The sequence below is a fragment of the Struthio camelus genome, chromosome 6, assembly GCF_040807025.1.
Source record: "Struthio camelus isolate bStrCam1 chromosome 6, bStrCam1.hap1, whole genome shotgun sequence".
NCBI classification, from domain to species: domain Eukaryota; kingdom Metazoa; phylum Chordata; class Aves; order Struthioniformes; family Struthionidae; genus Struthio; species Struthio camelus.
In genome coordinates, this window is record NC_090947.1 from 21,567,420 (window position 1) to 21,590,837 (window position 23,418).

The window sequence follows — 23,418 nt, forward strand, 5'->3', positions numbered from 1 at the left end:
CCCCCTTGCTGTTGCCATCTCCCCAGAGATGTGTGAAAGCAGCACACATGTCATCAGAGTGCTGAGTCAGCAGTTCCCGTTTCCACAGCTGAAGTAAGCCACAGTGGGGACGGGACAGTACAGTGAAAGAGTACATGTAACATAGGAGCCACAAGGAGCATGACACCGTGCTACTATCAGGGAAAGGAAGCATACTACACCCCTGAAAAGTTTGTTTTCTGGTATGGTGGCAAGTGAGATGTCACCGTTAAAGTCACCGTTAGTTTGCTTTTGACACTGGACACGCTTAAAAGGTTGCTATGCTTGGTTCCAACCACAAGACCTCACTTCTTCATATGTTAACTAGGGCTAGATAAAGTCTAGCACAGCTTCCAGGCCTCTAGACATGCTCCTGGGGTACAAATTCTCTCCCTCTTCCCTAAAAATAGAAATTCAACGGCTTGCCGTAATTGTGAAATTAGTATAGTCTTCCAGGCTGCTCTCAGGTGAATGTTGCATATAGAAGGACTTCTAACTAATCTCTAGAGTATTCCCTCCCCCCCCCCCCATTTCTGGGAATCAAAGTCCAACTACAGACAAAGCAATCACGCACTGTTTTGCAAAAGATTCACTAAAACAATCATACTTTGCTTCCTGATCCAGTATAAAAGACAGACAGAACTATGGAAAATAACAAACCTGCAAGCAATAATTTCCAAGATCGTTCTGAGAGCCCTGCTGATTTTAGATAGCTGTAGGTGGGCTGTCTGCAGCACATGTGAGAGAACAGAACAAGGACAGGACAAGTCCAGCTCATACCCCGGCGTGCCAGAATCTGACCAAAGACTACAGAAGGGTCTGTAGGCCAGCGCGGAGCTGCGATGATGGGTCAGTCAGCGGATTCCCCATAAGGGGACAATGCCTTTCTAGCAAGGGTTGCAGTCATTTCCCGTCATCCCTGCACAGATCTCTCACCACAGCGCGTCTTCCCAGCCACTTCAGGGGGCTCTAACAGCCAAGCAGCGCCGTATCAACGCTTGTTACTGATCCCATATGGAGTGAGGAATAAACACATCATATGATATTCCTCCAGTACATAGTCCAGAGGGAGCTCTTTGCCTGTAGGTGATTTTAAAACTGTTTTCACCTAATGCAATGACCCAAATAGTGTGCAGTGCTTGAAAACCTCATGTGGATTTGTGACCCTCTTTAGGGAGCTTTAGGTCTGTGAGTCCATAAAGGCAGTAAACACAGAGTACCTGTGGTTTTTTCCATTTGTGAGCTGCATAATTTTGTTTGTGAACTTATCTAACTTGTTGGGGGGGGACAGAAGAGGGTAGGGGAAAAAACTGTACCTGCTTTGTGTCAGCGTTGTAATGCCCCAAGCACGCGATGACACAAAAACAGAGAAGTGGACTACGTAAAAGGCTGAAAAAGTTTGAAACCTTTAACTGAAGGCAAATCAGCACTGCTATTGCTGTCAGTACAGCATGTCTCACAACAACACTGTCTTTGGGCAACTGGTAATCTCTTGGTCAAAACACGAAAGTAAATTGTAGCGGGTTAACTCAGCACACAGATCACCGAGCATTTGCCCTTGTGACATGCTGTTGCAAGGGAATGTAGAACATATTTAAATTTTTCTGGACGTCTTTCTCTAGCATTCCTGTATTTTAGTCGATAGTGTTTACCAGCTACTGAGCTGGACCATGCGTATGCTAGCATAAACAAAAAAATCCAACTACCTCCAAAACGTGAAATGCTACAGGGACAAACATGTGGGAACAAAGATTATTTTGGCTCAAACAGACACCCAAGACAGCTCTCTACCCTACTCCTATCTGCCCAAGCTACTCTATCGCATATATTTGGGGCGTTTTTCCATTCAAGATCTCAGCACCGGACCCAAAGACAGTAACAGAAGTTATCTTTCTAGAAAATTTAGTCAAGCTTAGAGGGAAAAGGAAGCAGAATCTATTGCTTGTCTGGTAAAGTGATTTCTACAGAGTTGAGTTAACTGAGGTAAGAACATGTCCCTCCTGGGTTATCATGTAGGGAAGGGTAATTGACCTTCCCACACCTCTACACACTGCAGATCTTAAAAGACAAAACCCAAGTACCTCTTTCCCACTGTTTAATTATGTTTGTACTGCGCTGCGCGTGTGTCCGCCTGCTGCACTGCCATCCCTGAGCTCTGCTATTCCTCCCCCGCTGGCTGTTATCAAGGCCATCGGAGGCAGGTAAGGAAACGAAGCGCCTTGAGAGCTCTGTGGACAAATAGAGCATCAGGAGCTGGGGTGAGAGGAGATTCTGCTTAAAGGCCTCTGGGACGTATTACTTTCCTAGAAGGATGGGGCAATGCGGAGGAGCATCAGCTAGCGCACAGAGCACCTCTCACCTGTGCAACTCGCTGCCACAGGCTGTTACAGAGGCCAAGGGGCTAGTAGCAGCCAAAAAGAAGAGCCGCTGACACTGATAATGAGCATAACCAGGGACACAACCAGACTTTTAAAAACAGGATGACCCCCTAGAAAAGCCGCAGATATTCCCAGTCCAGGTCATTACGTAGCCCTCGGAGACCTGCAAACCTTTCCCCGTAATCTGGTTATCTCAGAACCTCTGCCTGGTTTTCACTCGCAGCGAGGTGGCAGCGACAGAGGGGCGGCAGCCGCCCGAGGGTCCGGGCCGGGGGCTGCTGCTCGGCGGCCGCGGCCCTGCGGGGCCGCAGAGGGTAACTGGGCAGGAGCCGGGCTCCGCCACCGGGCCGCCGCCGGCTCTCGGGCCCCTCCTCGCCGGCCCGCCCGGCCCGCTGGCACCCGGGGCCGGGGCCGGGGCCATGTGCAGCGGCGCGGACGGCGGGGAGCGGCGCCCCAGAGCCGCTCGGCCGGCGCTTCCTGCCGCTATAAATAGCCGCCCGGCCCAACGTGCCCGGCCGCCGCAGCGGCTGCAGCGCCGGCGGGAGCTGCCGTCCCCTGCCGCGGCGGAGCGCGCCCGGAGCGGGTAAGCGGGGGGGCCGCACCGGCGGGAGCGGGGCGGCGGCGCGGGGCGGCCCCGGGGCCGGCGGGGCCCGCTCGTCCCGGCTCCGGGCGGCCTCTGCCCCCGCCTGCGCGCCGCGCCGGGGCGGCCCGGGCGCCCTGCCGCCTCCCCGGGCGTCGCTGCGCGCCCGCGGAGGACAAGGGCCCGCGGGCGGGTGGCGCGGCGCGGCGCGCCCCGCTCCGGCGTGGGGAGAGCGCCCGTGTCCGTGTTCGCCCGCGGGAACTGAGCCGCGCTTCGTGCCTGTCTTCTCTTTCTCTCTTTTCTTCCAGAGCTCTCTGTCTCGGGCTTGGACACGCTCCTGCCTCTGAAGCTGTGCCTGCTCCTCCCAGCCGCCCTGTATTTGCTGCGTTAGGATTCCTCCTTGCTTTTCCTTTGCTTTTGTGCTTTCCCTGGGGGTCGGTGCGTGTAGGGGGACAGAGGATGGTGATGGATGTGGCCTGGCCTCTGGACTGTGCCCCACGTCCCCCTTGGCAGCTCGAGGGCACCGCAGCACCGCTTGGCTGCCAGCCCTCGGGTCCCTCCCTGCCACGCTATGCCCGAGGTCAGGCTGATGGGGTGCCGAGGGCCATGCGTGGGCCAAGACACGCACAGCTCCGTGCACGTGTGCTGCCCAAACGGGGTGCCGTTACAGTAGTCGGCTCAGGCAGATGTTTATCACAGCCTTCCTCCTGCAAGTGCTTTGGTCTGCAGGAAATGTTAAGGTGAACTTTGTAGTTAAAACCTTACAGCGGAGATGGACGAAGCAGTTCTCTGCCGTCAGAGCGAGCTCTTGGGGGCTTTTTGAAGGAGTCAAGTTTGGGAACTTCAAGTAAACAAGGTTAAGGTTTTGGCTTGTTTCCCCATTTGTCTGGCCCTGCTACTCTTGTGGCTGCACTTCATCTTTTAATAAAAACATACTCTGCAGCACAGGATTATATCACTTCTCTGAAAGTATGTGTTCTTCAAGCTGCTAACTTGTGCCCTGCTCAGACCTCTTATTTAAAACAGAATAATGCAGAACTTCTCTCTGCCATTAGGCAGGATGTGCTTATTCAGGAGTCTACCATAAGGCACTTTTAAATCACTTTTCTGTTCTTGTAGTGCTCCCTAAAGAAAGTGGCATAATAACTCCTTGACTTGAGCAGCTCTTCTTAAGTCTTGAGCTCCAGAAAATGGGCAATATGCTCTCTTTCACTGGCCTTTTCTGCCTTTGCCTCTGTTTCTTCCTGTCAGTTACCTCCTTCAGGCCCAATTTTGGGAGCGCTGCATGGGGGCCATTGGCTGTGTGACAAAGAAGAGGTTTTTGTCAGGATTTGTTTGCATTTGGCCCCTGCACATTACCCCTAATGTGTTCATACTTGTTAGCTTTCCAGCTTGGGAACCGTGGTTTAAAGGGCCCTGAAGGATTGCAGCGCTAGCGTGGAGGAACTCGCGCTGGTAACATGCCTCCTTCCCGAGTGAAAGGTGTAACCCTTTCACTGAGACCTGGGGCAGAGGGGGAAGCTTTAGGTGCTTGTTTCTCCATCTAACCCAGCATCTGCTCCTCCTGGTGTTAAGCCCGAGGAAGACTTGAGCTGGCGTGAACTTTCCCCTTTGCCAGAGCACACAAGGGGAAGGACTATGCAAGGAGGAAATACAGCTGTGACAGCATACTTCTGCCCTCTGTACAGTGGGAGCACGTGAGTGGAGAACAGACACAAAGATTCAGGAAGAGAGCACAAGAAAGAAGAGGGACAGGAGAAAGCTACAAAGGGAGAGAAAAACTCTTTATGTGTGTAAACTCCTCTTACAAAATCTATTTAGTTAGGGCCAGAGCAAATGTTCTAACAATATGATTGTATATCTCTTTTCTTTTTCCCCCTTTAATAGAGTCCCTATTATTGCTTCTCCACACGCTACTGCATTTAATTCTGAGTTAGCTCTGAGTGTGTTTCTTGCCTCACTCTTCTGGGCTCCTCAGTATCCTCTGGCCTTGAGCTGAGCAGGATGTTGTCCTTAGTGCATGCCTGTCAACTATGTAGTTCTTCATGCTGCCACATGAATGATTATTTCCATAATTGGTTAAGGCAAGTTTCCTAGGAATGTAAAGTGAGATGCACACCAGTTCCCATGGTTGGTCTGGATTAGAGTGTGAGCTCCTTGGGGCAAGGACCCTCCCCTGGAGGGTGCAGTTACCCTGCGCACTGCCCATGGTGGAGTGGATGGAGCTCTGCCTCTGCTCCCATCCCTCCCATGTCTCTTTGATACTGGCTCTCTGGCCACTTGTTCCCTTCCCTGTGCTGCAGCTTGTTGTACCCTATCTCAGTTATTTGTGAGGTTGTGCTGTAACTGAATTGCTGAAAAGTTCAGCAAGCAATCAGGGTCAAAAATAACCCTTCAAAAGGGAGGGAGGGGAGGAAGAGTATTTATTCCATCTGTTTGTACAAATGTCCTATATCAGCCCTGTGCTGCCTTTTTCTCTCCACTTGATATTGCTTATCCCAGCAAATGGGGATTAAAACAGTCTTTAGCTTCACTCTAACTTCTGTTGCTGTCTTAGAAAGTTAAAAGGGTAATTTCAGTAGAAACACTGGTATTTGTATTAAACACTGTATAAGTATTACATTACTCTCTGAAGAGCATCAGAGAGCAAGATGCTGTCTCTCAGGATTGTATTGCTAAAAGACTTCCTTTTTTTTTTTTTAAAAAAGAAGTCCAAAGTTAGCACAAAACTGCATCAGGACTTTAGGATTCATGCAGTAGAAACAGAATTGAAAGTGTGCATATAAAGAAAGGTATCTGCTATAAAAGGGACTGTCTCCCACCTGTGACGTATGTATGTACCTTTGCATCAGATGAGCTTCAGACCCTTTTCATTGGAGAGGCCACTGACAGGCAGGAGTTAAACACATCTCTGGGAAGGAAGCGCATTGCAGTATGACTATCCATTACTTAGAGCGCATAAAGTTCTAATAACTGCTAGCTTTCAGCCTTGCTTGTATCAACACCAAGCTTTTCTGGAGGAAGAAGAGAGCGTATGTTTGGTTAGTGCTGTCTGGCAAATGTGACGCAATTCGTAGGACTCCTTTATGGGTGGGTATGCCGTTCCTGGTGTACGTACCTTCTAGTAAAGTATCTTCAAGCTGCCACCAGCCTTTAGAAATTTGCTACACGCTTGTCTATGAATTTCCATCAAGATAATGGACTTATGTGTGGAAACCATAAGAAACAATGACGCAATAAAGAGTGAGAGTGGGAGGGGAGACTCTCTTTAAAGTTTGTGCTCTTGCCAACACAAACATGTTTTAACTATGGCCAAAAATGAACTTATGTGAAGTGTTGTAAAATTTCAAAAGTAATTAAATATTTTTGTGTTCTTTCAACTAATTTCTCTTATTTTTTTGGCTCTTGTCACTTTCTCCTTTCCTCAGGGTGCAGTCTTACACTTCCTCTATTGGACCTGTTATAAAGAGGGACTGTCAGGTATCTTGGCTCAAAATGAGTAGTTGTAGTTGCATTTGAGTAGGGGGCAGGGGAAGAGGTAGCATTCTTTCTATGAGAAGAAAATAGGTCTTATTTTGGTAGAACAGAGCATGGTAGTACCAAAGATGACAACACTAGGAGCGGCAGTAAGTCTTCAAGGCAGCTGTTTATTCTTTCCGCCACTGAGTGCACAATTAACAAACTATCTGTTATTTCGTTCCTCACTTCAAAGATGTATGAGATTTCTGTCTGTTGTTGAATAATAATTGCTGATCTGTTAGTTGGCAAATAGCCCAGAAAAGGGATTATTAGGAACAAAATTTAACAAAGATGTCTACAATCATGGTTCAGTAGAAGGTTTTGTTCAAAATATTATGGGTGTCTGCAATGACCCGCACGATAGCGGGGTAGTGTGTAATACCAGCCAGCATGCTGGCCATTTGAATGTTGTGTGTTGACTCTAAAATGGGAAAAATGTAGACCTACTACAGTGCAGCTTCAGTAAGCTTATGCTCTGAATGCAGCTGTTAGAACAGCACAAGACAGTACTTGTAGAAAACGTACTTAGGTATCTGAGGAAGAAGAAGGGGGAGGAAGTCAATAGTTTAGTTACTCTTAGTGCTCTGTTGTGATTCTTTCCGAGCAGAATGTGGCTGCTGCTGAGATGCAATTGAAATCTGAATCTTAAAAGGAGGATTTTCACTGGAATTAACCCTGGACATCAGGACTCTGAAACATACAGTGGAAAATTGTTGCTGCTGTTTAGTGTTACACAGATGCAGGCCTGAAAGAGTTGCTGTCCTTGGGTCTCGTCCATCTTGGCTCACTGAGATCAGTGAAGCGTCTCTAAGGTTGGAGATGTAAGTAGTGAGGGAGCGGTTTCATCAAAATCTGAGAGATCAAAAGTTCAGAATAGAAACTTTCCTTATTCCTGGAAGGAGATAAACGGGAAGCACAAGGAGTAGCAGTTTGAAAGTCTCTCTTCTGTAACACTTAACTCCATTGTAACCTCCTGAGGAGTTTCTACATTTGGTTCCAGTTACGCTTTGGATTTAAACTGTTTAATGTTATATCTCCATAAGCTATTGATGTTGCAGAAAGAAAAGTTCCTGATATTTAAGCTGTTTATGTGGCACCCATCATCTTTAATTTCCTCAGTGTGTAGTTCCTGCCATTTTGCTGCTGGGACTCTGTGTGAAGAGCTCCCCTGCCTTCAAATGCACAATCTCATCACTGGGCTGTCTTCCTCATTTGATCCCAACTTTAGCATCTCCCTCCTGTTAGAGAAATAGGAATTTTCTTTCTCCTTTAATAGGAAGAAAGAAGGAGGTTAAGATAAAAGCTCTTGGCAGCTTCAGCTAGCTTGAAATAGCTTGCAATAACTCTCTTGTGATAATTTCAGGAAGTGGGGTGATTCTTTTTTCCTCCCTCCGTTTAATATTTTGGCGACCGCTGTGCGTGAGTGAAAATGCTGAAATCCTTTGCCACAAAGAGCAGACGCAGTGGAGCAGACTTCTTAGTGAATTTTCCTGAACCCTGACATAACAGGACCAGAAGTGAGCCCTTTGAAGAAATTGCATTTCTCTACTTGTTCTCCTGCTTCCTACCAAAATTGCCAGTAAGATCCTCCACAACGAGGGCGGTCAAGCACTGAAACAGGCTGTCCAGAAATGTTGTGGAGTCCATGACTGAAGATAGTTCAAACTCAACAGGACGAGGCCCAAGCAACCTGCTCTAGCCATAGTTGTCCCTGCTCTGAAGGAGATGAGTTGCAGAGGTTCTCTCCTCCTGAAGGAACTCTGACTGTTCTCCATTTCTATATTACTGCATGAATATAGCTGCTTTGGTCAGTCACCAGAACATCTGTGAAGAAAAGTGATCTCAAAATATCCAGAAATGGTCTTCAGAAGTCTGAATAAAGACTTCTGAAAGTGGAGCGTAGTGTGGGCAAACTGCTTTGCCTCAAGTCTTAGAGCAGTAACAGTGCTGGATGGTAAACCTCCTGACTGGCAGGATAGCGCCTTAGTAGTTAAAAGATACTGTCTTTCAACATAAAACCATCTCCTTCCACTACTCAACTACTTTCAGAGCACTGAAAAAAAGACTGCTTTTGCCCTCTAGAAGATCACTTTTCTCTTTGCTTTCTGTCAAATTCATAGCATTTTTAATACTGAAGAACAGTTTATTGCATTGACTTTTTCAGGAAACACTGAGAACATTAGATCTGGAAAAGAATTTGGTGAAATAAAGACAAGAGCTGCAATGGAAACTTTTAGAAAGTGATGTTATTCCCAGTTTACTGCATAACAATTAATCTCTTCTTTTTAAGAGAGGAAAAGAGCAAAGGAAGTTATACACTGAATCCAAATTTGAATCTCTCTTTGTTTAAAAAATAAAAATCACTTAAACTTCTTAATGTGGAAATTGAGAAGAAAACAGATCAGCATTTTCAAGAGTGCTGTAGAAGGAGTTAAGCTGTGAGTTAACTTCATCTGTGTTTCAAATTCAAATACTGTGAACAAGGCACCATTCAGATCTTTAGTTATAAATTATGCTGAATTCCTTGTGCTCTGTTTGTTTGGATTCTGTTGAGAGAAGAAAAAACCCCATAGATTTAAACAAAAAAAAAAAATCAATCCTCTTGTTTCAGTAGCTTGTTTTTTGAAGTGATGGAGGAGGATTCAGCTTTCCTATCTTGTGTGTGTGTGTAGCACTTATGCAGGTCATCTGCTAATTATTAGCAGCTGTGAAACTATTGGGTTACATAAGTGTAACCAAAAGTCAGTGAAAGCTTGCATCATTCAGCAGATCTGTCCATCATTTATACACCAGAATAACAGACTGGTTTTGTAACTTACTTGACATGGGCATCTAAATACAGAGAGGGCATCAGCAGGCACGGAAAGATGGGAAATCCTTTAAGTCATAGAAATCGGATACAATAATGTGTTATTTTATTGTCACAACAATCTGTTGTCTGATTATGCCTGTGCATCGCTATTCTCTGGAGGGAGCCATGTGTCGGAGTAAAGCCCTGCGGCAGCTGAGCCTGACAGCTGCGTAGCGCTGGGCTGCCTGGGTGGCTTTGCTTGGGATGGGTATGGGGCTCGTGCCAGGCTGCCACGGAAGCAAGACAAGTGCCAGTGCTTTGAGATGTATCGCAGATGAGCCACGCTCAGCGATATGGCTGAATACAACAAACTGCATTCAGCTTTAGAAAAGGGGTCTCTAAGATGGGACCTATGTAGAGCTGAGAACTTGAGATTTCTCCACAAGAGAAATAGACGTGCACGTGAGAGCGTGCTGGCAGAGAAAGGCCCAAGCCGGCTGACCCAGCCATGCTTCCCTGCTTATAACACTGTCTCAGCACACCACTGAATTCGGTTAGCAGCGCAAGTGACTTCTCCCTGAAATCCAGGGTATGTCAAAGACTTAATCTCCTATAGTTTTTAAGTCCTAAATCATAGTCTATCTCATGAACTTTCTGACCTAGACTTCAGTTTTGTGTTTTTAAAGTCTCGTCTGTCTTGTCTTCTCTTCTTTGTGAGTTGAAGGACCTCCATAGACATGAGAGAGCGTAGAAATGGCTCCGAGTGCAGTGCTGTCAAATATGCAAAGTATACAGTTCTTGAAATATTTTTTCTTGGGTATTAAGAAGGTAAAACTAGTTCTAGCAAATTTAGTGTCCCTGCAGACCAGGCCCTGCACCAGTGATTAAGAGCTGTGCCCTGGCTGCTTTTTCAAGAAACTGGAAGAGAAGATTGCCTGAGCCTCCATTCTTTTCACAACTTTTTTTTTTAAGAGATGATGTGAACTGTTAAGTTTGAGCTGTTGCCCTAGATCAGTGGTCTCTTTCTCTCTCACTTCTACTGGGAGAAAAACAAATTGTGTCTCATCAGCTCACTTCACTTTGGCAGTCCCTGAAAAATCATAGACCTTCATAACAGCCCTCACATTACCTTAGTCCCTGAGAAAGTATAAGCTCTTAAAGGTAGCTTATGAGCTCCAGCTGCTATTCTGGCTCTTCAGAGCCATGAGAAGGTGGTCTGAATTAGGACTGTTTTATGACCTCTTTTTTTATGGAGGGGATCTCTACTGAACAACAACAAAAACATTGAGTCTGATCTTTAGTTTTAAAGTCTGTAACATTCAAAATATAGCCTTTCTAAAACAAATTTCCAGAGTACTGGAAGAACCTTCCTTTTTAGGAGTAACATAATCAGAATGGCAACTGGTTTCATAACTGGCATCAGCTAGGTAGCTTTTCTATTGGAAAGATGTGGGTAAAGAAAGATACCTCCTCTGGAGGTGGGAGGGATATTTAAAGTCACTTCACCCTTACCTCCTCTCTGGGAAATGTTTGTTAGAAAACAGCTAGTAATTCAAGGATACTGCTTTTGCCTTTCAGATCAAATGTAATAGATTGCAATTTGGCCAGCATGGACAGCATCAGCCCTGCAGTACTTAGCTCTGCAGTTCTTCTTGATTTGCACTAAGTAATCAGTCTTTCTGAGCTAGTCATTTCAGTTACTGCTTTCCTAGCTTCCTGATTTTTACCCAATGGGTGAGGAGCCTTATCGTGAGATTTCTTAAAAAGCAACACAACCTGAACTCATCCTCTTCAGCTATCCCCTGATCGCACATCCAGTATCCTGCTGCCTCCTGTTCTTCTCGCTTGCTTGACTTTGGGATCTTTTTCCCTTGCTCCTAGTGCCAGTCTGAGCTCTTTGCAGTTAATTGTTTTTCCATTTTTCCTAGTCTGTCATGTCCCTGGTTTTCAGCGGTCCTTAGCAGAGTAGATGGGAGAGCGAAGAGAAATTCCTACTTAGCTGCTGCAGAACTGGCCTTGAGCATGCTCAGAGCAAGCTGAATGTCATCTGCCAGGTACTAGCAAACCTTTACCGATCGTAATTTATACAGATTGGGGCAGATCATTTTTGCTGGCTGCTTTGCCGGTGTATGAGAACCTTCTGATGTGGTTGTAAGACTTTTCTGTGGACAAAATGGGTTGATTCCCCAACTTATTCTTGGGAAATGATTGAGCCCCTTTGGCTACCAAATTTCCCCAAGTTTTGCCTAGAAATGCAAATTAGAGAATTTTCACCCTACTTTCACATTTGATCAAATGTGAAGTTACTGAAAACAGCTCTTAAAGTATTAAGTGAGAACTATAAAAGGCATCACTGTGTTGCATATATTAGAAGTAAACAAACCATTTCCTCAGGCATGTAGTGAGCCTATGTGACTCAGAGTATTGATCATCTTATATTTATCTCTACTCAGTCAGATGCTCCTTCTTGTTTCTTATACTGTCATATATCTTGCCTTACATTTAAGTCCTCCAAGATAGGGAATGTATTTGTTTGGTGCCTGATAGAATACAATTTCTATTCCAATTGGATGAAATGAAAATTCAAATAATGGCAGTGTCCTGGTAAAGAAGGTATATGAGTATGAACATTTCAATCGCAGGGATAAAGCGATCCATCTGAGACCACGGAGACAACGCCTACAAGAATCTCATCATTCCTCTCTGCGGATTGTGTTATCCAACTACCCCAGACTAGTATACTTGACTTTGGAGTCAAGCGGTAAGATGTATAACTTTCCCAAGCGTTAGTGCTGGAGGCACAGTGGAGCCTAAAACTCTCAAATGGAAGCAGACATCCCCAAAACTTTCTTTTAATACCAGGCAGCACCAAACCATATGGAAATAATTCTCTTGTGGATCCTTCTTCTGTATTTTCAAATACAAGTTCTGCATTTGATTGAAATAGGTGGCTTAGAGGGACAGAAAACTTGTTTTGTGGCACAACTTATTTAAAATAGGTTATTCCTAATTGAATTGACTGGCATCCCTGTGTGTAAATGAGCAGCTCATGCTCTTGTCTTGGAGTCCAGGAGCAGGATGCATAATTCATTTCCTCTGAGCTGAAACCAGTGCCAGTGTGATAGTGGCTGGAAGAATCTAAAGGTATTTTGAAGTTCTAAGGGTGCTTTAGAAGTATCCCCAAAAAAGATAATTTGATTGAAACTGGTAATGTGGTACTTCTAAGTTTTAGTTTTAATTTCAGGTTCTCTAAACAATGATGCTCTTCAAAGTGCATACTTTCCTGCCCCCTTAAGTGACTAGAGCCGATAAAGTGGAATCAGAGTAATATTTCTTTCCTCATTTATTGATTTGCCTCTTCCTAGCATATCTTTGCAGGGTACCAAGGTGCCCAAGATTTACCATAACTTTTTTTTTTAATTCATGCATCCTTAAAGAAGTGTTTGTGCTGACTGAAGTCAAGAGGAAGGCAAATTAACTTTAGCTGCTATAGGGAACTAGAAAATGAAGTGTTCCATAACTGATAAACTGTATGAGATGACTGGGCAAGTTCCTTTTTTTGTTCATCTAAAATGTGGCAGTTGAACATCCTTGATAATGCAACTGAATTGCAGGGTAAAACCCAGTTGCGTGTAATTGTGGACAGTACTTAAATGAGAACACTATGGGAATAATACGTGCTTCCAAGGGAAGGAACTGTTTTTGTCATCTTCTGGTTTTTGTTGCTTAACAACAAGTTCCCCTCTTAGGAGGAATAATGGAGTTTAGAGTAATTTGCTCTTGCTTAGACTGAAACTTGTTGTTCTTCTGATAAATATGTTTATTCACTATGTCAGCGCATCAAGCAGTGGGACTGATGTGGCACCACGGAAATCATGGTAATGATACTATATACTACTGCATTTAACAGCTTCCAAGGCCTTCACAAACGTTAGCCATACTAACTGATGTTGGTTTTGTGTTCACTCCAGGCTTTCCATGGGGAGGTATGGAGAGAAACAAATGAAAGCAGAATGGAAAAATCCTATAAGAAGGGAAAAGTGAAAAAATACACTATATTTTAACCTTCTTCCCTTTATGTAGAGATAAGGAATTGTCCCACTGCCATTTCTTAGTTAGGCATGACTTTGTGCCCTAGGAGGTGAAAACAGAGGCCAAAAATATCACTCTGAACTACAATTCTCTCGAAGTGTCAAACAGCCAAATGGCAGCTATGTGCAGTACTTGCTCCGTTCTTCCCCCTTGATCTAAAGCTGCCATGTTGGAATAGCCCTGAGAAAAGCACAGGGGAGCAGGATGGCTCCAAGCAAGATCTTTTCCCAGGGCTTTCCTCTGGGTTTTTTCCCTTAGGTTTCTGTGGGTGCTCCCACCGTTCTCTCGCAAAGACCGCTCTTCAGAGCGGGAGGAGCTTTCTACCTGCTATGCCTGAGGAGCCCGGTTGGCCCGAGCATTGGAAGGGCGTGCCCATCCCTTTCGGAGGCATTTGGCAGTGTGGTCACTGTGAATATACCCCCCTGCTGTATGTGCAGGAGAAGGCAGACCTCTTTGTTCTTGCTTCCTCTCTTCACGCTTGGAAGCAGGGTGTCTGGTCCATGCTTTGTCATGGCCTTGCCTGGGCTGGCTGGAAAATGCTTTTGTAGGGGATGACACCTGCTTTTGTTTGTTTTTTTTTTTTTTTTAGAAATCTCCATTCTGAAGGTAGAAAAGCTTTTTGTTTGCTCTGTGCTAAAGTTCTTGTGCCCTTGACGTTTTTCTTTTTAAAGGTTTGGAGTGTTACTGTGATGTGACAGTTCGGGGGGGGGGGGGGGAAGCCCACTGCGCCTCTAGACGTGTGTGAGGCAATAAATCTCAGTTCTGTTGAACAGAATTCCCACAGATTTTAGTTTCACTTTTCTGTATTTAATTGTCAAGATCAGGTCCTTGTTTCTTCATTTCTCAATAGAGCACATAACTCCTCGTATCACTGTAATTTTTTATAAAGCTATATCAGTGCGTGATCTTTGGACTCTGTCACAGAGGATACTATCTGATGCAAAGGAAAGCATAAAATGATGGGTTTTTTTTTTGTAGTTCTTTAAGACTATAGATATGCAAACAATGTCTCATATGGACAAATGTCTTCAAAAGCAGAATTCCCAAGAGCATTGTACTGTACTAGGTTTTAAATTGGAAGTTGAGAGAACAGTAATTGTCTCATTTAGCAAAAAGCCCAAAGTTAAATATGTCACAAAGTTTACTTAAATCTAAACTATTAACATCATAAAAGCTCAAGTAGGTATAAACAGCCTGTGTAACAGCTGGTGCCACTGAGCCCCCGCTGGCAGTGCATAGCGATGGGGAAGTGGATGAAGGAACACCTTTGGACCCCCGTCGTTCGTGGTAATGCTTTGAGGCATTACCTCCAAGAGCCACCGAGGCTCTGTTGCTCAGCGTAGGAATTCAGTCTCTGTAAGGGACTATGCTCATAACGTCTGGGGTCTTCTGGGACATGGCCCACAGAAAAATTAAACAATGGAAGCGTGGGCTCTACCAAAACGACTGTAACTAATCTTGTTCTCTCCCCCAAGGAGCTGGTGCTGCAGTCCTCTTACTCTGGGGCAATTTTAACTTTTAAAGTGGAGCGGAAGGGTTTTAGGAAGCCCCTGCTGCTTTTCTTGTCACTGTTCTTAGTTCACCCGCATAGCACAACCTTGCAGGGAAGAAAATGAACTTGGTTGAACAGAGTTTAGAAATTGGTTTGCACTGTATTTCTATTCTATTAGAAATTCCATTTCTATTCCACTGTATTTCTGTTCCACAGCCATGCTTCAGAATAAACAGACAGGTTTTTTTATTGTGTATAGGTAGCACTATCCAAATTGAAAATCATATGCTTTAAATTTAATTATTCTTTTTGCTACTCAGTACCAGGCCTCTTGCTGTTCAGGTGGGGAGCAGGGAAGGGTGAGAAGGAGGAAGAAACAAAATGCATGCGGAATGGGAAATACTCAGATTAATTGGTCAGTTATAGTCTTCTGAGAAACTTCTGCTAATAAGAGTCCTGATGCCAAACCGTTTCAAGCTGGAAGGCCAAATTGCTGCCTGGGCTTTCATTCTCAACATGCAAATTTGGGGGGTGTCTCCTGGTTGCCAGCTGTGTTGTAGGCTTATGTGTAGCCAGTCAGGAACCCAAACTTCTTTTATTTGAGGAATTATGGAGACAACAGGTGTATTCAGTGGGCCTGTTTGGGGGTAGTTAAGTGCTGTGAGTCAGTAATCCTCAGGTCTGCAAGACAACAAAAGTTCCTGCTGAAGGTGGTGTTGACTGACTTTCATGTGAAAGCCATGGTGAGGTAGTCAGTAATGGATGAGGGCTGAACCTGTTCCCTGATGGCTAAAAAGTCCTTTCAGACCAGGGCCAATACTGGACAGAAATTTGCTTGGATGTGGCTCACGTAGTACCCCTTGAGCATAAGTGAGATGTGGGATCCATGCCTGTTCTCTCAACGAGGGTGGGAGTTTTTCACCATCTAAGTACACAGAGAACTTTAGTGCATAGCTATTATGCAGAGAATATGGCATGCAGTGAATATGCCTATTCACATATTGAGCTTCCCTTATTCCTATTTATTGGAAATAATATTCTTCCAATGATAAATATTAATTAAAATAAAAATCCACCGTCTAATCTTGTGCATGTTCTGATCTTGCACTCCTTACTCGGACATAGTGCCAGTCTATGTGGAATTGCTGGCACTTGTGCCAGCAAGGAATAAAAGTAAGGAATAAAAGATCTCATCTGTTATACCGCAGAGATGCTGGTAATATTTCATAATCGCCTAACTAAGTATGCACGGACTCCAGTCCATGTCTGTATTTGGCATCCAGATATTTTTGGTGTGGAATATACCACTCATGGGAAAATGCAAAAAATAGACTAAAGTTCCTGCTGATTGGAATTTATTTTTCAAAAAAAAAAGTATATAAAAGGACTTGAGCTTCTCAGACTCTGGTTACGATGCTCTTTACAGTAAATTGGTGAACAGTTTTTTTTATTCCAGTGAAATTGTGCCTGTTTATACTACTGTATTATCCTGCTTGTAGTTAGCTCCCTTTTCCACTTTCTAGCTGGTCAGAAGTTTTCAGGGCTTCCAGTCTGAAGATCCAGACCGTAAAGAAGAAACGAATTAAGCCAAAGAAGGAGACTCTTTTTCCAGAATGAAACTAATTACTCAAATTTTACAACTACCCATGTTGAACAGAGAAAATGGAGGAGAAAGGGGCTCCGTTTGCGAAGAAGGAGATGAGACGAAACCTCCTGAAAAACCAAGTAGTTGTATAAACTGTAATAATCCTGCTTTTAGAATGAATAGCAATTAATTATTAAATATTAGTTCAGTTGTCATACATTTTAGTAATCTGTAATTTATATTTTAAGTTAAAAATTTGCTGAGGTACATTTACCTACAGACATGGTGAATTCCCCTTATTTGATAGAGATTAGATGCTTTTCTTGGACGGTTTTCTAGTTTAATGGTAAAGTATAGACTTGATACAGAAGTTACAGTTTGAAATTGTATTGCCTGTGTCAGATGGAAAATTGGGCTTGCTGATGAATATAGTTTCTGTGCCTTTAAAACATGGGGATGTTGTGGTAGGTCATGATTTTTAAGGTGCATGTTTATGTAGCTTTCTTCATTTGTACATATGTGTGTATATATGCAAACAAATGCTGATGAGAAGTATGAATATAAAATATTACTCAAATTTAAGTGAGATTTTTAAAATGGCCAGTTTTCTCTACTTTAGTAGCCAAGTATTAAAAAAAAAAAAACTCTTGATCATGTTGTTCATACCTCAAGCTTTTTAAAGCCTAGGACTCTCAGTAATAGCTAAAGACAAATTGCTCAGTATTAAACATTTCAACGTTACCATCATAACAATGCTGATATATTGAAAAAGGTCATTAGCAAGCAGGTACACCTTTAGCAAAATATAACGCAACATTCTGTAAAATGTTAGACGGATTCTGTGTCCCCATGTGCAATGGGATTAATTCAGTAGCAATTCCCAGTCTTTTGCTACAGTACAGCTGGGCTGTTCTTACAGGGAGAAAATTGCTGAAAATACTCTTTGGAAAGATGATAAGGGTTCTGCCCACCCCCTCCCCAGTATTGCTGGGCCTGTTGAGTCATCCCATACTCTTCGATCGGGCTAAAGTGAGACCGTGGCTCAAGCTTATTGTATAGAAACACTGCAAACTAAGGAATTGAGTATTCTGTGAAATTAAGTATTATAAGCAACCATCAGCACCGTTCCTTTTAATAGAAATTCTCTTTTTGGTTCCTGAGAACAAATTAAGCTTCTCTGAATTGTCTATAATAGTACAGAGAGATTTCCGCAAAGGTTGTGTACTTCTCTTAGCAATGTATCGTACGATTCCTTTGTCCTAATTCAAGAAGCAGCAGTGCAGGACTACTTCAGGAGTCTAATATGTGCAGTACTATTTTGGGGGATATCAGACAAGTAACTTTCTGAGAGCAAAGTTTTTCAATTCAGCTATGTTCACTCAAGTCAAGAAGAACATAGGTATTTCTAGGCATGTTACGTTTTCTTCGTAAAGACTCTTATGGCTGTCCTTGGAAAGGGTAGCCTGTGACTAAAACCAGGGATGATAGCTGAAAGTCTAGTGTCTCATACACACGTAGCTGTTGGGTTTGTGCACGCTTGATTTAAAAAAAGAGCAGAAAATAAAATAATGTTGAGTTTTCATATACTTAGATTCCTTTTCATTACTGCTAACACATTAGTGATATAGAGAAGTACTACTCTTAATTATACCATTACCACATGACCACCTCTAACATTTTAATGCCTAAAATGACAGCTAAAGTAAGACTTTTTTGCTGAGATCAGAGTACATCTGTTCATATAAGACTTTTTAAATAGCAGGCGAAAGGAAGAAAGAATAGAATCCACTTGAAAAGTAAATCTCTAAGAAAGAGCAGAGTCACTTTAAACAGTGTTACTAGTTTGCTTACTTTTGCGTTTATCATCTAGACATAATGATCTTAAATATCCCAGATATGATTTAACTGGAAACCTCTGGAAACTTCGCTGTTTGGAAGTTAGTTATTTTAGCACATTAAAAGGAGCAGGAAAATTCTGTGTTAAGCTTTTGTCCCCAAACTTTTGTTTTTCCTCGTTTCAGATATGTTGGGAACAGTGTAAAAACAACCTCTCCATCTTTCTTGCAGAGATGATGACAGGGGAGGAATTGCTGAGACGAATTTTTGATGACCAGAGATTTTGTTCATGTTTTGGATGACGGTCAAGACCGATTCTGTTTTATCTGACGTGATTTCCCCTCCATTATTATAATATAAGGAACTGGGAAATGTGTTAATATTTGATGTTTCTGAAGAAACATAGTGGGCAACATTAAATATTTACATCTCTCTAGAAAGTCTCATCGATGCCACCAGGATACCTAGGTCTATATCACACACGCTCTAATTCACCCTAAACACCCACTGTTTACTAATCTTCAGCCCCCGTCTGTGCCGATAATGAGCGAGAGGAAATGGAAACAGCAGGGATTATCTGCTACTGAGAAGTCCCAGTTTCCATGCCTAGTTGTAATTCTTTCAACAAACTCTTGCCGACCGTGCTCCTGCTTTGAAGTTCGAACACCTCTGTGGTAGTGCTTGGCTCTTGTGATTTGGCAAACAGAGCTGTTTTTTTGTAGTTACGGGTTAGCAGCTCCGCGCGACGGCTGGCTCTGCCTTTGCGTGTGGTGTGCCTGCTCAAGGTCAGGAGCAGCACGGGTCGTTTTGCCTGACTGTTGGGATGTTAATAGCTCATATTTGCTGGTGACAGGTACCAGATAGAAAACACTCCTGACACTGTTCCACCATCCAGGGTGTGCATGTGGACTTACCCATTCCTGTGAAGGGGAAGTTGCTCCAGGGGAGCGAGTCCTCCAGGGGAGTTGCTCATAAAAACAGGCTCTCGTCACTCATGGGACAAGTGGTATGTATGGGTTTTTCACTACTGCTGAACTCTGGGATTCAGCATGCTCTGTTAGCCTATATCCCCTCATCCGGAATGCTCAAATGCGTTGATAACGGCTAACTGCACGCTTCTAATCTAAACCAATTGCCTCTTTGCCTCCGTAGCCTGGGTGGGACAGCAACTTATTTGTGTGAATGACTCTACAGCCACATCTACTAGCATCCTGGTGTAGTCAGGCCACTGTGCAACTTATTGCTGCCAGGTGTAGTCCTGTGTTCATAAATCAAATACTGTTTTCTCTAGTGACAACTGAGGTGAAGGCTGCAGTCACTTTACAGTCTTAGATACAACTTGTGCCATCTGCAGTATTGCTAGCTCATGTCTTCATTAGTTATCCAAGTGTACGTAAGAGCTTTATCTTCCGAGTAGAAAGCATGCCTAAAGAAATGTTTTTTTTATCTTCTGCATACACAAGGTGAGATACAGCATTAGTTACAAGCAGTTGGCTTATCATATAAGATTACTGCTGAAAATCCCATGGAGACTTCAGTTCTCCAGAAGGTGCCAGTCAACAGGTTTTTCATCTGTGACAAGGATGGAGAAATAAATCCTGTCCTCTGTAAACAAACCATTTATCAGACTTCAGACACGTTTCCCTTTGCGTTTCAGTGGTCGGTGGGCGCAGCTGGCAGGCCCTTCGGTGTCTCTGATGGCTTGAGCACCAAGGAGCTGGGCAAACTCAGCTGTGAGGGCTCTGCGGGCGTAAAGCCTTCCCTGGACACCCCAAGCTGCCTCTGCCGCCCTGCGCTGCCTTTCCTTGCCCCGCTGAAGGGTGGCGCGTGGAGGTGCCATCGCATCCTGGGATCTGGCTGGAGTGACACCCTCGGAGGCTGTTTTGTTTGGGCATAGCTTAAAAATACCTTGGGGACTGCTGTGAGTTACTTGTTGGGATAATACATTCCTCACGTCTTGAGAATAACGCAGAGAGGGGTATTTGGGAGGAATATCAAACAGCATCTGCCCTGGCAGCTGCTCCGGGCACAGCTCTGGCATGGCCCAGTGCATGCAGCTGGCTCCCCACACAGCAGCTGGCACGTGGAAAGTGACTTTGTAAATGTAGCCTCTTAAGTGTGAGAAATAAGCCCAGCCCTGTGGGTGCTGCCTGCTGCTCTGAGAGGCTGAGGGTGAGCCCAGCGCAGCCGTGTCGCGCACGAACGCGGCGGCTGCCTGAGCTCTTCAACTTCACATCAGCCCCTCCAAAGCTTCGGGGCCAGTGTATAATGTCCCTGCCGGCTTGGTGAGGGGAAAGGCTTCGGCTCGGGCATTTCACAGTACTCTCAAGCGTCTCCCAGTGCAAATAATAGCCTGGCCTGTATTTGGCTGTTTGGCCCAAAACTTTGAATCGAGGGCAGAGCAGGTGCATCTGTGGACATATGTTTGCACAGACACTCATACTACAACCACGGCAGCTCAGGCACACATGTGCAAGTAGGCGTCTGTGCACCCAAAAAGAGTCTCATGCAAACGCATCCATTTTGTGGTGTAGTCCGTTTTCAATCATGCATATACTTGGTTTTGTGTCAGTATCCTTTGTGTGTTTACACTTTAAATAGCTGTATCTTTTATTAGCTGGATGTGACTACCTAGCTGCTGAAGTCCCTTGAGCATGAAAGGTTTGTGCTGGTCTTGCCTCATCAGGCTGAACGGATCCCCTCCTTTTCGGAGCGCAGCCCTTCATCCAACAACATTTTATACTGTGTCTGCCAAATTCCAGGGAAGGCAGGATTACGCTGGCATAGTTATTCTTGCATAAGCCTGGTGCTGGGCAGCAGACGCATGCAAGCAAGCCACTCGAGCAGCAGGCAGGTGCTTGCCTGCAAACATGTGTTGCCCTCAGCTGTTTGTCACCACCCTTCTGCCCAGGGTTAAGTACTCCCACATATCTGAGTAGAGATGGTAGAAGGGATCCTGGTAGCCGTTTCCACACAGTTTCCAGCAGGATCAATCAGATTGGTTTGACCCACTGATTAAAAAAATAAATAAATAAATAAATAAAATACTATTGGAGCTAATTTGGCTCATTTGATTGAAGCCAACTAGTAGGAAGCCCTCAGGCAGCAGGCCTGGGTGGTGACCACTGGCTGGTTGTCACCAGAAGGCTGCTGGGAATGCTGGTGTCTTCGTCTGGCACTGCCAAATTCAAAATATGACATTTTCAGTAGATGGCTTTTAAGTTGCATAAAAGGTGTCAAACCACGTGCGAAGAAGAAGCTGTCATTGGCCCGTTCTGGGAAGCCCGTGAGCCAGCCCGCTGCTGAAAGCCTTGCGTTCTGCGTGTGCAGCATCGCTGCTGTTGGCCCTCTTCCTGCCTTCAGGTCCTTCACACCCACGCTTACAAACAGCTAAGTCGGATCAGGGATCAGTGCCCCAGCACATGTGCTAGCAATCAGTCTCCAAGGAAACCCCTCCGGCTGGGCTGCGGTAGCGGCTCAGCCTTCACTGGCCCTTGCCAGGCTGATCAGCGCCCAGGGATTGGCTTTCCTTATGTCAGCTCTCGCTAAATAAAGGAGTGTTTAATTGTTCCCCTCTTTGGCCTAACTGAAGAGCATTTAACATGTTCCACTAGGAACATCTTCAAGCAAAACAGTGTTTCCCCTCTCTCCCTGCTAGACCCATCCTATTCCTCTCCCGCTGTTAGCGTGTGGTGGTGTTCTGAGTTTCTCTCCAGGCTATCTCAGTGTTTCTGGTGTTAGTACCCCTTGCGACTTAGGATGCCTTTCCAAAATTCACTTGTCTTAAAGTCTCTTTGCTTAAAACACCACCTATTGACTAAGCATGTAACCCTGTGCCTGTAATTCACGACTTTACTGTCCTTCCTTACATGACGTATACATTTTCAGGCCTATTTCACCCATTGTTAGATGATAACGTTATGGGTGCACGCTTATAACTGGGAAAAGAATATCTAGTCTTTTGAAGTAATAAACTATTTTTCATAGGATGTAAACTACTGTGAAAACTGCTTGCCATTCTCAAATGAAAAATATTTCTAAAAATTGCTAATAGCTATATCTATTCAAAGTAAATATATTGCCACTCTGAAAATTTGATAAGCAAATATCCTTAAACTGAAATTTCCCATGCCTGTAGCCTAATTTCAATTCTCCATTGTTGCATTTGTTTCCTCTAAAAAAGAAAAAGGGCAGTTGAACGTACAGCATTCAGAATTTGGTATTAACGCGAAGAAAGGGTACAAACTACTACTATGACTCCATTGAGTCATACAGTGACTCAGAAAGACATAGACGTCCCTTTCTGGCTGTGCAGAAATGTCAGTGGTTCATGATGCGAGCAGAAATCTCTTAAACGTGCTGTGAGAGGCCATTGGTTTCTTCATCTGTTTTTAAGAAGTAAGAGAAGCACGTCCCGCAAGGTGCAGTGCGGAAGTGCAGTGTCGTATGCCACTCCACAGGAAACAAGACTGAAGCTTCTGGGGAAGTTCAGAATTGGGTGACCTCCAACGGATGCAAATAGCGCAGGTTAGTCTGTCTAAAGTTTCTCTTTTCAACCACGTTAAAGGGGTTCTGTGTGCGTTTTTTTACAGTTCTTTTAATATATTTTTTTGGAACGAGAAGTCTTTCGTACGGACGGCGCGCGTTCAGTTAGAAAGTAGTGGCCCGTGGGCTTTTGCAGCAGGACCTTACAAAAGCAAGAACAGGAAGCTTTTCTGTGAGCTAGCCCAACGTGCACGAAGCTGGAGCCTGGCTTGCTGTGCGACAGCAGCCTGGATCAGAGCCGGGTTCGAAATGGGAGTGAACTCTTCTCTGCCTCTGTTAAGGTTTTCATATAACAAGCAGAAGATGTGGATTTGTAACAGAAGTTTTTGGTGTTAATGAACTCGGTTGTCTTTTCAAGCACAGGTTGAAACTCTTGACTGTGTTGAAAACTTCATTTTGTTTGCTTCAGCTGATAGTGAGCGTAGAGCTGTTTTGTTTGATTTTACTGGTATGTTCTCTTTAAGTTTCCTGTTTTCTCTCATTCCTCATGGTTTCTATTGAGGAATTTGGTCTTAGCTTTCCTGCGCTGGAGTGGTTTTGGCTTGGGAATCCTCTGTCTCAGGAACGAAACAGAAGCAATTT

At 44.3% G+C, this 23,418-nt stretch overlaps 1 protein-coding gene across 8 annotated transcripts in view; it reads left to right on the forward strand.

The window, feature by feature from the left end:
* Nucleotides 1-2,838: 2,838 nt before the first annotated feature.
* The window catches only part of WIPF1 (WAS/WASL interacting protein family member 1), a 58,295-nt gene continuing 37,715 nt past the window's right edge, over nucleotides 2,839-23,418 (forward strand). For 2 of the 8 annotated variants that reach the window (XM_068948545.1, XM_068948538.1), the window contains exon 1: nucleotides 2,839-2,979. The gene's annotated coding sequence lies outside the window, so the exon portion shown is untranslated. Of the gene's footprint in view, nucleotides 2,980-11,214; nucleotides 11,341-11,928; nucleotides 12,048-22,687; nucleotides 22,819-22,865; nucleotides 23,285-23,418 lie in introns of those variants that run through there. The other 6 variants (XM_068948541.1, XM_068948542.1, XM_068948536.1 and 3 more) reach the window with 6 other exon arrangements.